We start from the raw sequence: 14683 nt of genomic DNA, 5'->3' as shown, positions 1-14683 counted from the left end.
ATGCAATTTAGATTCATAGAATGCGAGAATCCAAGCTTTGGCTCTAATTTGCAGATGTTACTTCATGCAGAAAAAACAAGTGTGTTTAAGTGGATAACTCTTTTGGTTTCAGAATTAACTTATAAATTTATAAATGGTGTTAATTTTCCTCTATTTTTAAGAAGTCTTCTCTATTGTGAATTTATTTTCTATAATACAGATGTTTGTGTGTCTGAAAGGCTTGGGGATGAAAAGCTGTACTAGCAGCTACTCAAATTCCTTGGCATTTCAGTTACAGCTTTCTTCTGTGCAAAATCCAGGACTAAAATAGTGGAACTTATTTATAAACCATTCAACCTGCTATCGGTTGGATGGTTATAAACCGTACCTTTGATTTCTGTGAACTGTGCTCGCCAGTCTTTTAAAAAATTATTGCCTCAGCTACCTGCAAGCTGCATTCTTGTCATGTAACCTACACATCTCATAGCCCACTGCAGAATAATCAGAGTTTTATAAAAGTATATTTCATCCATTGGCACACACATTTTACTTCATTAGGCATTGCATACTTCATGCCATGAGGGTTTTTTTTATTACATGAAACTAGAGTGCCTGCCTTAAAAAATGTCTGGGCCCCTGAATTCAGTAAATAAACTGTTGCAAGGACAGGAAAAAAGGTTAAAGAAGTCACAGCTGATTTCTGACATTTCAAAGCAGCAGCAAGCAGATCTGGGTTTGTTACAGGGCACTTGAAGTGAAATATCAGATTTTGCCCCTACAATCAGGTTTCTGTGAAATCAACTTAACTTTTTTCTCCATTTTTTAAAAATTCCATTCCCTAAGAGTTCTGCCACAAGATGGTTTTTGCCTCCACATATATTTCCTTTTCTCACATGAAAAGTTCCTGCCAACACTACAGGGAATCTTGTGCTGTCTTGACAAGCTTTCCCTATTACTACATGGTGAAACAGCTAAGGATAAAGAATAGAATAGAATAAAGAAACAGTGAGGACATTGCTCCCTCTCTTCACCCAAGATGAAGATTCCTATTCCTATTCCAGATTTGACTTGTGCAAGACAACTGTAAAATGTCACAAATGCCCCCCCCTATCTTCAAGAAGGGCAAGAAGGAAGACCTAGTCAGCCTCACCTCATTCTCTGGGTAGGTGGTGGAGCAACTAATCCTGGAAAAGAGTTCCAAACACATAAAGGACACAAAGGTGATCAGGAGTTGTCAGCACAGATTTACAAAGATGAAATCATGCTTAACCAACCTGGTAACCTTCTACGATGAGGTGACGAGCTTGGTGGACAAAGGCAGACTCTTGTCTCCTACAACATCCTTACAGACAAACTGATGAACTACTGATTAGATAAGTGGACAGTGAGGTGGATTGAAAACTGGCTGAACAACTGGACCCAGTGGGTTGTGATCTGAGTACAAACTGCAGTTGGAGGCAAATCATTAGTGATGTACCCTGAGGGTTGATACTGGGGTCAATACTGTTCAACATCTTCATTAATGACCTGGAGGATGGGACAGAGTGCATTGCAGGAAGTTTGCAAATGACACAAAACTGGGGGGAGTGGCTGCTACACCAGATGGGTGTGTTGCCATTCAGAGGGACCTTGACAGACTGGAAAATGGGGCTGAAAGGAGTATCATGAAGCTCAACAAGGGGAAATGCAATGTCTTGCCTCTGGGGAGGAATAATCCCAGGCACCAGTACATGCTGGAGGCTGAACAGCTGGAAAACACCTCTGCAGAGAAGGACTTTGAGATCCTGGTGGACAACAAATTGTCAATGAGCCAGCAATGCACCCTCGTGGCAAAAAAAGGCCAAGAGCATCCTGGCCTGCATTAGGAAGGGTGCTGCCAGCAGGCTGATGCAGGTCTCCTCTACTCAATCTTGGTGAGGCCACACCTGAAGTACTGTGTCCAGTTCTGGGCTCCCCAGTACAAAAGATATGGAGCTACTGGAGAGAGTCAAGCGAAGAGCCATGAAGATGATGAAGGGACTGGAATATCTGACACATGAGGGGAAGGTGAGAGATCTGAGGTTGTTCAGCCTGGAGAAGGTTCAGAGAGGATCTAATCAGCGTGTATAAATACATGAAGGGTGGGAATGAAGAAAAGGGAGCCAGGCTCTTCTCAGTGGTGCCCACTGACAGGATAAACTGGAATACAAGTTATTCCACTTAAACAAAAGAAAAATCTTTTTACTCTGAGAGTGGTCAAACTGGATGATCTCAAGAGGTCCCTTCCAACCTCAACTATCCTGTGATTCTGTGAAGACACCTGCCACTGAGATGGAGGAAGCTGTTTTTTAAAAAGCAGTCTTTAAAAAGTGGTCTGGAATTCCTTTGCTGCTTCTGGTTTTAGAGTCCAGAACCATGAATGCCATGAAATCTGGCATCTTTCTTACTTTGATCTTAATTGCATGAGTTTAAATTGTTATTTGTGGAAGAGTATCAGCCTCCATAGCTCTAACCTCTATAGCTTCCGAGAAAACATAAGGGGTGAACCAAAAAGACTGTAAACCAAGAAGGAAAATAAAGAACTCAAAAAACAGTCTTTAATAAAAAAGACAAAAATATAGATAGAAAGTTAAAACTTATAATTTTGCAGCTAAACTCAGATTTTGCTGAACTTTAGGGACTACTATTGCTTGCCCAGTCACTAAGGAAGTTAACTGCCAAGTCTCTGTTTGTGGCTCCTGTTTCCAGCACTCCTGAAATGCCAGTTAAAGAGCAAACAGAAGCGAGGCATAGGCATCTCCCACTCTTGTGCAAGACCTCCCCTCAGTAGGTTCCTTCTTGTAAAACTAAATGTGCCCCCCACGTGCCTCCTGGCCACAGCTCGCTTAGCTCATGAACACCATTACCACCACATGCTCCTTCTGCCCATGCTGACCTCACAGCAAAATCAAGTATAATAATAAGGAATTTCAAAGGAACAAATCAGGTACAAATTAAACAAATACTTCTCAATTTACCTGGTGTGATAGTCTCAGTGAGTGCCCAATAATCAAACACAATGTATATTTTCTTTTTCCAGAATGCATTTAAGCTGTTCTAAAGCACCTTTGTTATGGATTCCCATGGCTGAGTAATGGACAAACTTGAATAATTTCCTGTGATACTCCTTTGGAGGCAATACCAAAAGACCACTAGAAACTGCTACCATCTGTAAGCTAAATCTGAGCATTCAGTGTCAGTGCAGCTTTGATGAAAAGCCCAAGAGCTTGTTAGCACATTCTCAGCTGTGCACATTCCAATTACAAAAAGGAAGATTAATATCATCCACTTCAGTCACCTGAAAGTTAGTTGACTACTTCAAAACGAGTAACCTTAAGCCCTATGTGTATCAAGGGAATGAATAAAACACCTCCAGAGGGTAATTCATCTCATCCTAAATCTGATGTTTTAGACAAGATGAATCTCTCCCTGCAGACACTTGATTCAGTTCACTGACTACAAAACTCAGAGTTTAAACTTAGACAACTTCCAAGATTGTAAGTCGAGTAGGATAAAGGTTGCATAAAACATCTGTTATATGAACTCTGTTATATCTGACATCTTCATAGGCATTTTCATTGGGAATATATGTCCAGAAACACCTAGAAAAGCAGGTTCCATAATGACAGGCAGGTTCTGGGTGCAACTCTTTCAGAATCCAGCACAGTTATTATATAGCCAGTAGTTACTAGTATCTGAAGACTATATATATAGAGACTATATACAGTGCTACATAATACATATGAGCGTTCAATAAAAACGCACAATTTTGCAGAATTCTGCAAATGGACTTTGCAAATATCCTGTTTCAGACACTGCAAAATGAGCAAACATACATTTCCAAGGAGAGGAGCTGTTGACAAGGCTGCAGTAGTTAGAGAAATTAAACAAAGCACAAACTCTACATTTAAAGCACCCGATTTATGTGTGGTTTTACTATTTAAAATGTACTATTCATTTTAGTATCATCATGCTTGGAATTCTGCATATACAAGGTAAGACAAGGCAATTTTCCAGTTTTCTTATACAGAAAATGCCAAAAGAACTGATACCATAAGCATGTCTCATGAGAGAAGGATGTAACAAAGCAAAAGAGCACAGAGGTATTATTGAAATAGGGAGATGGCTCATAAACACCTCAGACTGGAGTTGTTAACTTGGTATGTTAAACTGTCTGGTGTTATCCTTTCTGTTAAAAGGTGGACCATCCCCCCAGTCTTTTTGTCAGTGCACACTGACAGGACTTGGAAATTTACTACTGATTGCAACATTTTGGGGCCATCTTAGGAAACTGCGAATAAAATGGAGATAACGGCTGGGATTCAGCTTGAGTTTAAGAAACCTGGAGAATAATTCAGTTGCTCAAATGCAGACATCTAGTGCGTATACAGTGCTTTCAGCTATTCAAAACACCTGCATAGGGCTGGTAAATATGACACAATGCCTGAGGAATACACATGCTTCTACAGTGGCGGCAAGAGAGCAGAGGAAATATCCCACAGAGCCTAAATGATGCTAGGGATCTACATAAATGCAACTGAATCCTTCCACAAGGTAGATGCCTACAAGCATGCTGTTTCCTTAAGCTCTCATTGCAACAAATAAAGATCTAACCAGCATAATCAAAGGACCCTATCAAGCACTGAGTAGATACTGACAGCTTGATTTAGTTGCCTTTCTGTAGATATTAGTATTATTTCAGATGTCATAAGGTATTTAAGACTCATGGCTGCCAAATATGATACAGGACTTGAGGAAGACCAGTTTTCTTCTGGAGTGGTGGCTGGAGGCCAGCAGGGTAACTCTTTAGTATCTCAAATAGCACTAAATATTTGTGCAACCACTTCCATTGACTATATCGACTAGATGCTCATTTTAGTCGCCTAAGAACCTAATACGATTTGAGATGTCTAAAGGTCTTCCATGTGACCTCCAGAAATGCTAAGGCTCCCTTAGGCCTTTTGTCATACTTAGCAGACCCATGCAGGTATTCTGGATACTTAATAGCACCTCAGATGGCTCTTCTTCCCCTTATTTAAGTAGCTGAATCAAGCCCTTGCTCTCCATTGACTATAGAAGCAGCTGAGCCATCTAGTATATCTACAGGTACCTACACACAGATGACAAATTTAGGTACATTAATCTCAAACTGAATCCCATGCAAGGTCCCTTATCTAATACTTAAAATTAACTACCTAAAAGGCTGTTAGAAGAGGGAAAAAAAAAAAAAGGACTTTCAGTTGAGGGCATTACTCAAGAACATTATGCTGTTACTAGTAAGAAGAGTGAAACTTGTACTTGTGTTATGGGAGCCAATGTTATGCTCAGAGCTTCAGTTGCACATCAATGTAATTGTTGGCTCTTCCTTAGACAAAAGTGCTTTCCTCTGTTTCTAAAAACTGAGTAACATTGTTTTGCTACTTTGCACCATCATGACTATTAGGTGCTCTTTTCCCAAACTGAGCCTCCATTTTGTTATGTGATATATATAGCCAACAAAAGGACAAACCTCTGCCCTAGGAACTTGCAATCTATTAATAAGACAGTAGATAGCAAATGGAGATTGGCTGGCACATAGCGGAAGCACAGTTAAACCATGACACAGCTTTGCAATGTCAAGTGCTCTCTGTATACTGACAATCTAAGTGTTAAGTTCTGTAAGAAAACATAATTTCTATGAGAAGTTCTTAGTTTCTAAAAGCTTCTTCTTTATTTTAAAGTAATTTAAAAAAAAAAAACAAAAACAAAGAAATAAAGACACAGAGTTAAACAGATCTAAAAAAAAAAAATGTAGAAATGTAGATTTTATCTAGTTTGTACCAGAACACCCACTACTCTTTACATGATTTCACACTCCAGAATAAAGGGATAGGTAAGACGAACTCATGAATTCTAGGATTTTTTTTTCTTTTGCGGGGAGGGCTTTTAATCTTCCCATCACCCTCTAGCAGCAGCTTCCTTTGTGCTCCTTTATCAGATTGACACTATACTAAAAGAGGGTGACTTCTGTAAGGAAAGAGTTAATCATGTAATACTCAAAATACCGAGAAGACGTGGCATGTGGAGAAAACAGAGGAGGGAAATCTCTACAAATTAATTTTCTGAGATTTAAAGTTTGCATAATTCCTGAAAAAAAAGCAGTGCAATAATAAATATATTGTGCAGAAGACCAAAATCTAAGGGATCTTTTTCCTACCTTAATATCTGACTCTTTAGCGTCAGTGGTTATTATTTGAGCACTTAGTAAGATTTATTTTTTTCCTCAAATCTAATACTTGCAGATGCAAATTTAGCAGAAGGCGGCTTGGATTTATTTTTATTTCTTTTTTTGCTGTGTTTGTTTCTAATAGAAGAATGAATTTGCTTCTCAGCATACATTGGCACTTCCTAAAGATCCATCTGAAAGATACTGGAGTTTTTTTATCCCAGCACATCTGTGCTATTTGCAGTGTGTGCAACATGAAGGCACCCTCTAACAAAATGATACAGAATGGAAAGGATTAATATGTTGAGCTAAAATAGAACACAGTTGTTCTGCTTGAGCATGCCTATAATTTCAGAGGCTTGGTGCAGGATTGCAGGATTGCAGGACTGAGGTGCAGGACTGAGTTGAAACAAACAAACAAAAAAAAAACATACAAAATTTACATTAACCCTGTGAATGCTTCCTCTGCAAATATTTTTACTTCTTTGTGTCCATTTAATTAGTTTTCTAGAAAGTTGTTAGAATTAACTTTTACAAATAATTTTATTGTTCAGTCCATAAAAGAAAAGCCAAAGTGTAGGATTGTTTATTTAACTTACAAATGTAAATGAAATTTTACTAAGAGCAGTCAGGAAACGGATTAGCACACAGTATGCAAGAACAAAATCAGAAGCATTCGGGCTACTGCAACTTGTCAAGTTACCACACACAGACTGAGATGTGACAACTGACCACTGCAAGCTCCTAACCTGTCCCAGTTGCAACATAAGATACAGTTGTTCCAACCCTGCGATTTCTTTCAGTTGGAGAGAGACGGAGTACGTTCATTCTTGGATGTTACCATGCTTTTTGACTGTGTCTCCACTCACAGAACCTGACTTAAATATCGCATAAAGCTGAGTAACTTATTATATATAATATACATTGATTTACTAGGGAATTCAGAGTCACAATACATTTCAAATGATCGTATTAGATCAGATCTTGAAACAGGTTGATCACTTTCAATTTCCTTTACTCACATTTACAACATGATCACATCTCTGAATCATATGAGCTCTGAATCATTTGTGATTCATTCTTCCTACAAAGTCACTTAACCACACATAGGACCACATGTAAGAGAGAGATCTCCTACAGTGATCCAGACCTCGGATATTTTAGACAACCGAGACTCATAATTCACCCTTAGAAAATTCCAATTGAAAACCAGTTCAGTTGTTTGCCTCATAACTCACACCTTGAGGTAGTTCCAGAACTTCGTTGTTCTGGGGGTTTGTGCCAATTTTGTCTCTAACTTATTTATAGCTTTTCCCTATATATCAGTTGTTTACCTTCTGAATAAAGGCTCAACCGTATTTTAGCCTTTTTAAATTAGACAAGACAGATCCTTCTTGTAAACAGACCCTCCATTCCCCTCTGCTCATAAATTCCACCTACAGATCTTACGAGGGTTTTTTCTTTTCAGCTTGGACACATGATTCTGATTACCAGTGTGTTTCAGTGTGGCATTAACACTGCCATCTCTATCAGAAATATCTTACCCTCAGCACCTTTGCACTCATCATTTTCACAAATATTACACATTTTTAGGCCATACTGATTCTGTGATTCACTAATTCAGCTAAAGCGCTATGGTGACACAAACACTGATGCTCATTAATTAATTCAGTCTGGAAATTAGAGGACTTCTAATCATCTAGATAGACTGTCTCCAAAACAGCTTTCCAGGGAGAAGAAAGCGTGAGGAACAACCTAATTACTATTCGTACATTGAAATGAGAAACATAGTGTGGTCACCTGTGAAGTGGTATGAGAGAAAGCAAAGGGGTGATCTAAAGTCCCTATTCTCATTCAGGGCTGAAAGCAGCTCAAGGAGGATGGGAAACAGAAACTGCAGTCAAAAGCCTGCTCCCTTGTAAAATGATGGAAAACACATGGTTCAAAGGGGCAATTTCAAAGGTCAGGAGGTGACAGAGAAGCAGGCAGGCTTGAAACCTGGTTCTTCCCTTCCCATTAAAATTCCAACCCCCCATGTGAAACACTGAATGCTATACTTGTATGAAGTACTCTTCCATTTTATGGCAATGGACTTCCAGCACCTTTAATACGTGAACCTACACTGTGCCCTGAGCTGGCACCTCTGCTGAAGCTTCAGTGCCTGCCGAGAATATGCTCCGTTCACTGCTGCTTTCGGATGGGATCGATGACACCTCAACTGCAATGTAAGCTTAAAACAGAGGAAGTATCACAAAGAGCTATTTGAAAATATATCACTGTGAAAAGAAATATTCTGGGGATATAAATACCTGGTTTTCTTTTTATTTGTATGTTTGTTAATATTGCATTTTGAAATTATATTAAAAATAAATCTGCACTTCCCTTCTATCATTAAGTACTTTTATTTTATTTCTCTGGTGTTAGTTACTACTCGAGTCTTTACTTGGCATTGGATTATGAGAATTTCTGTTGACAGACCCCTTAAAAGTTTCTCTGTATCCTTTTGTAGTATAAATGCTTGTTTATTTATGCAACAGCATATATTTTATATTGTTTGCAGTATTTTACAAGTGCTTCTAGCTTACTATGAATAAAAATTTTATATGCTACTTCAATGCTCTGCTCTATGACAGCTCAGTATATCAGAGTAAGATATACTTGATGCTTGCAGTATCTCACTATGACATGCTACGCTATTACTGACAAATTGGTCTTCTATTTAGCATTAATCAAAATATTCAGTCAAATGGCAAAATATGGGTATTTACAGTGGCTTTTGTTCTTTTCAATTTGTTCTACAAGTACAGCAGTACATTTGATTTCTAACTGGGCATATGGCTGAAAACCTGCAGAAATATGTCTCCCTTCCCCTAAATATTCTGTATTATGTTCAAAGATCAGATGAAACAAATGGTTACTCTAAATTCTGTATGTTACATTTAACCATTTCTCAAAAAAGATCAAAGGGGGTTTTGTCAAACACAATGCGGGAATTTGCTCATTTAAACACTTCAGTACATCTAGTCTTCTAATCCAAATAGAGAAAACAACCTTGACAAACAAGGATATAAATTGGACCTAATATTTTGAAGCTCAGAAAATTTCATTAGCCCTACACATACACTAACAAAAAGAAAACAGTTACTTAAAACGGTAAAAAAAAAAAGGTATCTATATGAATATAATTTTCTGAATACCTTTCTGAACCACATGCAAAAAGTGTATAAAGAAGGCAGCTGCTGATGCACTTAGTATTCAATTTTACTTGTGAGATTTTCCTCATGCATGTGCTGTTTCATGCCCTGTACATCTATAAATATTTTACTCAGCTTTATTATTGATATGAACATTCAGTGCAAAGGAAGAACCAAATGAATACCAGATTTCCCCTATCTACAGGTAGGTAGATAATCACACTAATTAATTGAAAGTATGGTGTTTCATAACTAAACCAATTATGTAGAAGAGGCTGCCTGATGTTGAACTAAGCACCCTCCCATTAGCATACAGCACAGCCACTGTGCAACAGGACAGGAAAAGAGACAAGAGTACAGTGAAAAGCAAAACGTTATGTTATTTATAACTGTGCATTAAAGGACTGTGAAAATAAAAAAAAGGCAAAGCTCCTCATGGCGCACACAGCCAGGATGAAAACCCTGTCCTTCTAATATATGTCCAATATACAGTGATCATTTTAAAAAAGCTTGTGCTTTATCTTGCCAGCTCACTTTGATAAAGGAATAGCTTGTTAGGCACCTGTTCTTCCATCAGAGTAATCCCTCTAAATCACCATATCAAAATTGTTACTTAAATTTTGTATACCAGCACGATGAAAACCAAATGAGATGCGAGCTTTTCAATTGCTAAAATCGAGGTAAACACATGAATGAGCAAAACCCGACAGTGAAACCTTTTAAATGCTCAAACTCAGCTGTTTGGTAGGAAAAGATGACCAGAAAGTGATGAAGATAATATCACGACGTATGTGGAATGAAAGAACTGTTTAATAAAATTCTAATTTATACTCCATTTCACCCAGTTTACAAACTATTTTTAGACATCCTGTTGGACAAGTATTTATTCATTTCCACTTGCATCATTTCGACTTTTTCATCATTACAGTGTTTACACTGTTATTTCCCATCTTTGCAGGTATCTTAACAAAATGCCCCATATCAAAAACATACAGTCTGCACACAGTCCAGTATACCAAATAATCACTTCTTCATGCTTTATTCCCCTGTTAATATCATATCAATTCCACTCCTAGATGAACAAGGCGTGGTGCTGCTCTGAGTGAAAGGAAAATATACTATGCATATCACAATTCCTCTCATTCATTTTTTATGCTGAGTAAAAAGTTTTCTGATAAACCACTTCTCTTAAGAACATTTTCTTCTCTATTTTGCATTACTTATTCTTTCTATGCATTTTCTATATAGTTCTAAAAATACTTCATGTGGTCAAAAACCCCACCTACTATATTAGCAATTTATACATTACATTTACCATATTCTTTGCATGGTAATTTAACACTGTAGCATTGTCCTCTCATCCTGTGGATTTACCTTTACCAGTAGATTCATTTCCAAATCTACCTTGAGATGAACAGGAGCTACATCAAGTGACACAGGGGTCATTTAACATATTTTCCCTAGCTATTCAGATTTCAATAGTGTTAATAACAATACTTTCTTATGACAGGTTCAATATGGGAGGCCTGACTACACCTTTACATTCTCTCCTTTCCTAAATAAATACTAAAAATTTCAGACAGGATCATCAAAGTTTGAAGAGCAAAGGAGGATGCACCAGGGGCATTTTTGCTGGATCACCAATTATTTCAAACAGGCATTGTACCAATGCCTTCTTTTTTTTTTTTTTTTTTATTAATTAAGCTCTTTCTCAGGAGAATTGCTATAAAGCAACAGACAGATACCATGAAATATGCAACCAAAGAACCAAGAATGTGTGTATGCAGAGATCACAATGGAAAATAGAAACCCACAGATTTTTCAGAGCTCTTGCCTTCTTCCAGCAAGGATTCTAGAGTTGAAAGGTGAGTTCTCAAAAAATTAAAGGACTCTCGTATTCTACCTCAGGAGCCAATGCTCCAGAGTATGGAAATACACATGCCTGGAGTCTTTTGACACAAGTCTGAAGGAGAACTATGTGTTTCTACACAAATAATAACAGAAGATTATGGACTTGAGCATCATGTTTTTCTCCTGTTCTGAATGTTGTAATGACTACATGAACCTTTACTGGTCTTTTAGCTGGAAAACAATAGCTTCCGCTGACTGAAACGGGGAACCATTAGATATAACTTTCTGTAATACTTGGCAGCCAGCAGTGACTCGGTCCATTTCTCCAAGTTTTGCTCTTCTGGTGGTTAATGCATTGCATCAGCAAGTAAGAACAACGACAGAACTGAAAATCTGTTCCTTTAACCCGCGCTCCTTCACTGGACTGGTAGAAATTCCAAGTTCCCAAGGAGAGCTCAGAACATACATTAATATTACAATATGAACTTCTGTAATGTACTTTATGTCATACAGACAGCATTGATTCATTATGACAGGATTAATAATCTCACCGTTTTCTTTTATTGTCCCTAATTAAGACAGGGTAATTGATATTCCCAGAGTGAATCAATGCAATATTGTACATGGCCTTTATAAGAAATTATTTGCTTTGTTTTGTGTCAATGAAATGTGGCCATCATTCCATATTATAATTGTTACCTAAAGGTTTATTTAAACCATTGCTATTATTAGAGCTACAAAAACCTTCACACCAACAACAAAACAAAAACATTTCTGTTACCATGGTGACCCTGGAATCAGTAAACTTTGGAGTACTGTAGTAAAATAAATTGTATGAACTTTATTTTTGCACAACATACTGCATAAAATAGATGCTAATAACATTAGAGTTCAGTTAACTGCAAGAGGTTTGTGCGTGTATAGTAAAATGAATCACTTAGTATATTTTTAACAGAAGATTTAACTTAATTTATAAACTGTCTAAAGAAAACATTGATTTCTACCAAAAAAAAATCTGAATTGTTACTTGAATAACAATTAGGTATAGAAAATATTAATGCACATGTTGTGCACGTGTACATACATCTCGAAAGAAAAGGGTCCGTTTAAAGTCTCTTTGATTGCAGACTCTGAACCTGGAATTTAGAAATATCAATATGCTTATAACTGTGTGTGCTTATATGATTCATCTACCCCTTCTTTGCATGCTGGCAAAACACAACTCTAAACTTTAAAAAAAAAAACCAACAACTGAGCTCTATTTACAGATGACTACTTCACAGATCTTGCAACTGTGGCTTGAATTCGTGTCATACACACAAGTGAAGGTCAAAAACATCTTACTTCACTTTTGGATCTTAAATACAATGTACAATTTGGACAGCCCAAGGAGAGATTCAGATTTTAGGTGGGATTCTCCACAGCCTGTGGACTATATGCATAATTAAAGCACTTCAGATACATTTACAGTTAGGTGGGAGGAATACAGTTCTAAGTTCCCAGTTCTTTTTCCTGATGTTCCCTATCAGGGATAGCCTGTTTCTATGTAATCTTTATAAAAGTTGCATACACAGTTGCTCTCACATTTTTTCCCTACTCTTCAAATACACTATTCATTCTGCCTAAACACTGATGTTTAAATCAAGGATCTGGCTAAGGAATCTTCCTTGCTGTTGTCTTTGACAATGGAGAAAAACAGGCACCTCTAGTGAGTAATTAGGTAACTTGTCTAAGATGTATGTTTTAGTAAGAGCAATTTGAGGAGCCTATCTCACTGCCTGTGAAGAGCTCCAAGAATAGACTTCAACAGCTAGCTTCAGATGCCCAAGCTAAAGGAATCCTGCCCACAGTTTCTCATCACAAAGGAAATGACCACCAAAACCAAAGCCACATACTTACCCCACTATAAACATGCTGTTATAATTTACTATGCCACTACCTTGCAAAGTATTTGTTCACACTTTTTAAACTGCACAAGGCATTACACAAGCTACGCCAGAGAAATTTTCCTGCAACTTTTGGCAGGCAGAGAAAACAGCGTCAGTGAAAACAGTGGCTATGCAGGATCCGTGTCAATACAGAGAATTGTACCAGAGCAAGAAATACAAAAAGCCCAGTGTCACAGCCTCCGCAGCACAGTCAGGCAGCCCACAGTCTTCTGCTGTGATTTGGGCCAGGACATGGAGGGTGCCAATGGCCAAGGCTCCCTCTGCTTGCCTTGGGGCAGAAGGACTCCTCTTGTGCCAGCACTCTTATTCCTTACCACAGGCAAGTCAATCTCGTCTAACAGCTGAAAAGGCATTCAGAACAGTGTGGCCAAACACTGGTGCAACAGCGAACTAAATTCAGCTCACCCTTCACTGCATAACAGCAGTGCCATTAAATGGTGACACCACATACCTGGTACCTCACTTAGTCTAAATTTCATTTCAGTTTTCAGTAACAACAGCTTCTAATATTGCTTGTATTTCCATGAATACGCTGAAAGCTCGGCTTACATTTTAGACCGAGTTTTATCACAAAATCATAGCATCATGGAATTGTCTAGGTTGGAAGGGATCTTTAAGATCATCGAGTCCAACCATTGACCTAACACTGCCAAAACCATCACTAAACAATGTCCCTCAATACTACATCTACACGTCTTTTAAATATCTCCAGGGATGGTGCCTCAACCACTTTCCTGGCCAGCCTGTTCCAATGTTTAATAACCCTTTCAGTGTAAAAATTTTTCATAATATCCAGTCTAAACCTCCCCTGGCACAACTTGAGGCTGTTTCGTCTTGCCCTATCGCCTGTTACCTTGGAGAAGAGACCGACCCCCACCTCGCTACAACCTCCTTTCAGGTAATTGTAGAGAGTGATAAGGTCTCCCCTCAGCCTCCTTTTCTCCAGGCTGAACAACCCCAGTTCTCTCAGCCGCTCCTCATAAGACTTGTTCTCCAAACCCCTCATCAGCTTCGCTGCCCTTCTCTGGACACACTCCAGCATCTCAATGTCTTTTGTGTAGCGAGGGGCCCAAAACAGAATTCGAGTTGCAGCCTCACCAGTGCCTAGTACAGGGGGACAATCGCTTTCCTAGTACTGCTAAGCCATACTGTTCCTGATACAGGCCAGGATGCTGTTGGCCTTCTTGGCCACCTGGGCACACTGCTGGCTCATATTCAGCCGGCTGTCAACCAGCACCCCCAGGTCCTTTTCTGCCAGGCAGCTCTCCAGCCACTCTGCCCCAAGCCTGTAGCGCTGCACGGGGTGACTGTGACCCAAGCGCAGGACCCAGCACTTGGCCTTGCTGAACCTCGTACCATTGGCCTCGGCCCACTGATCCAGCCCGTCCACATCCCTGCATAGAACTTCCTACCCTCAGGCAGATCAACACTCCCGCCCAACTTGGTGTCATCTGCAAATTTACCAAGGATGTACTCGATCCCCTCAT

Source organism: Rissa tridactyla, chromosome 3 (genome assembly GCF_028500815.1).
Source record: "Rissa tridactyla isolate bRisTri1 chromosome 3, bRisTri1.patW.cur.20221130, whole genome shotgun sequence".
Lineage (NCBI taxonomy): Eukaryota > Metazoa > Chordata > Aves > Charadriiformes > Laridae > Rissa > Rissa tridactyla.
Note: the sequence above shows the minus strand (reverse complement) of the source record.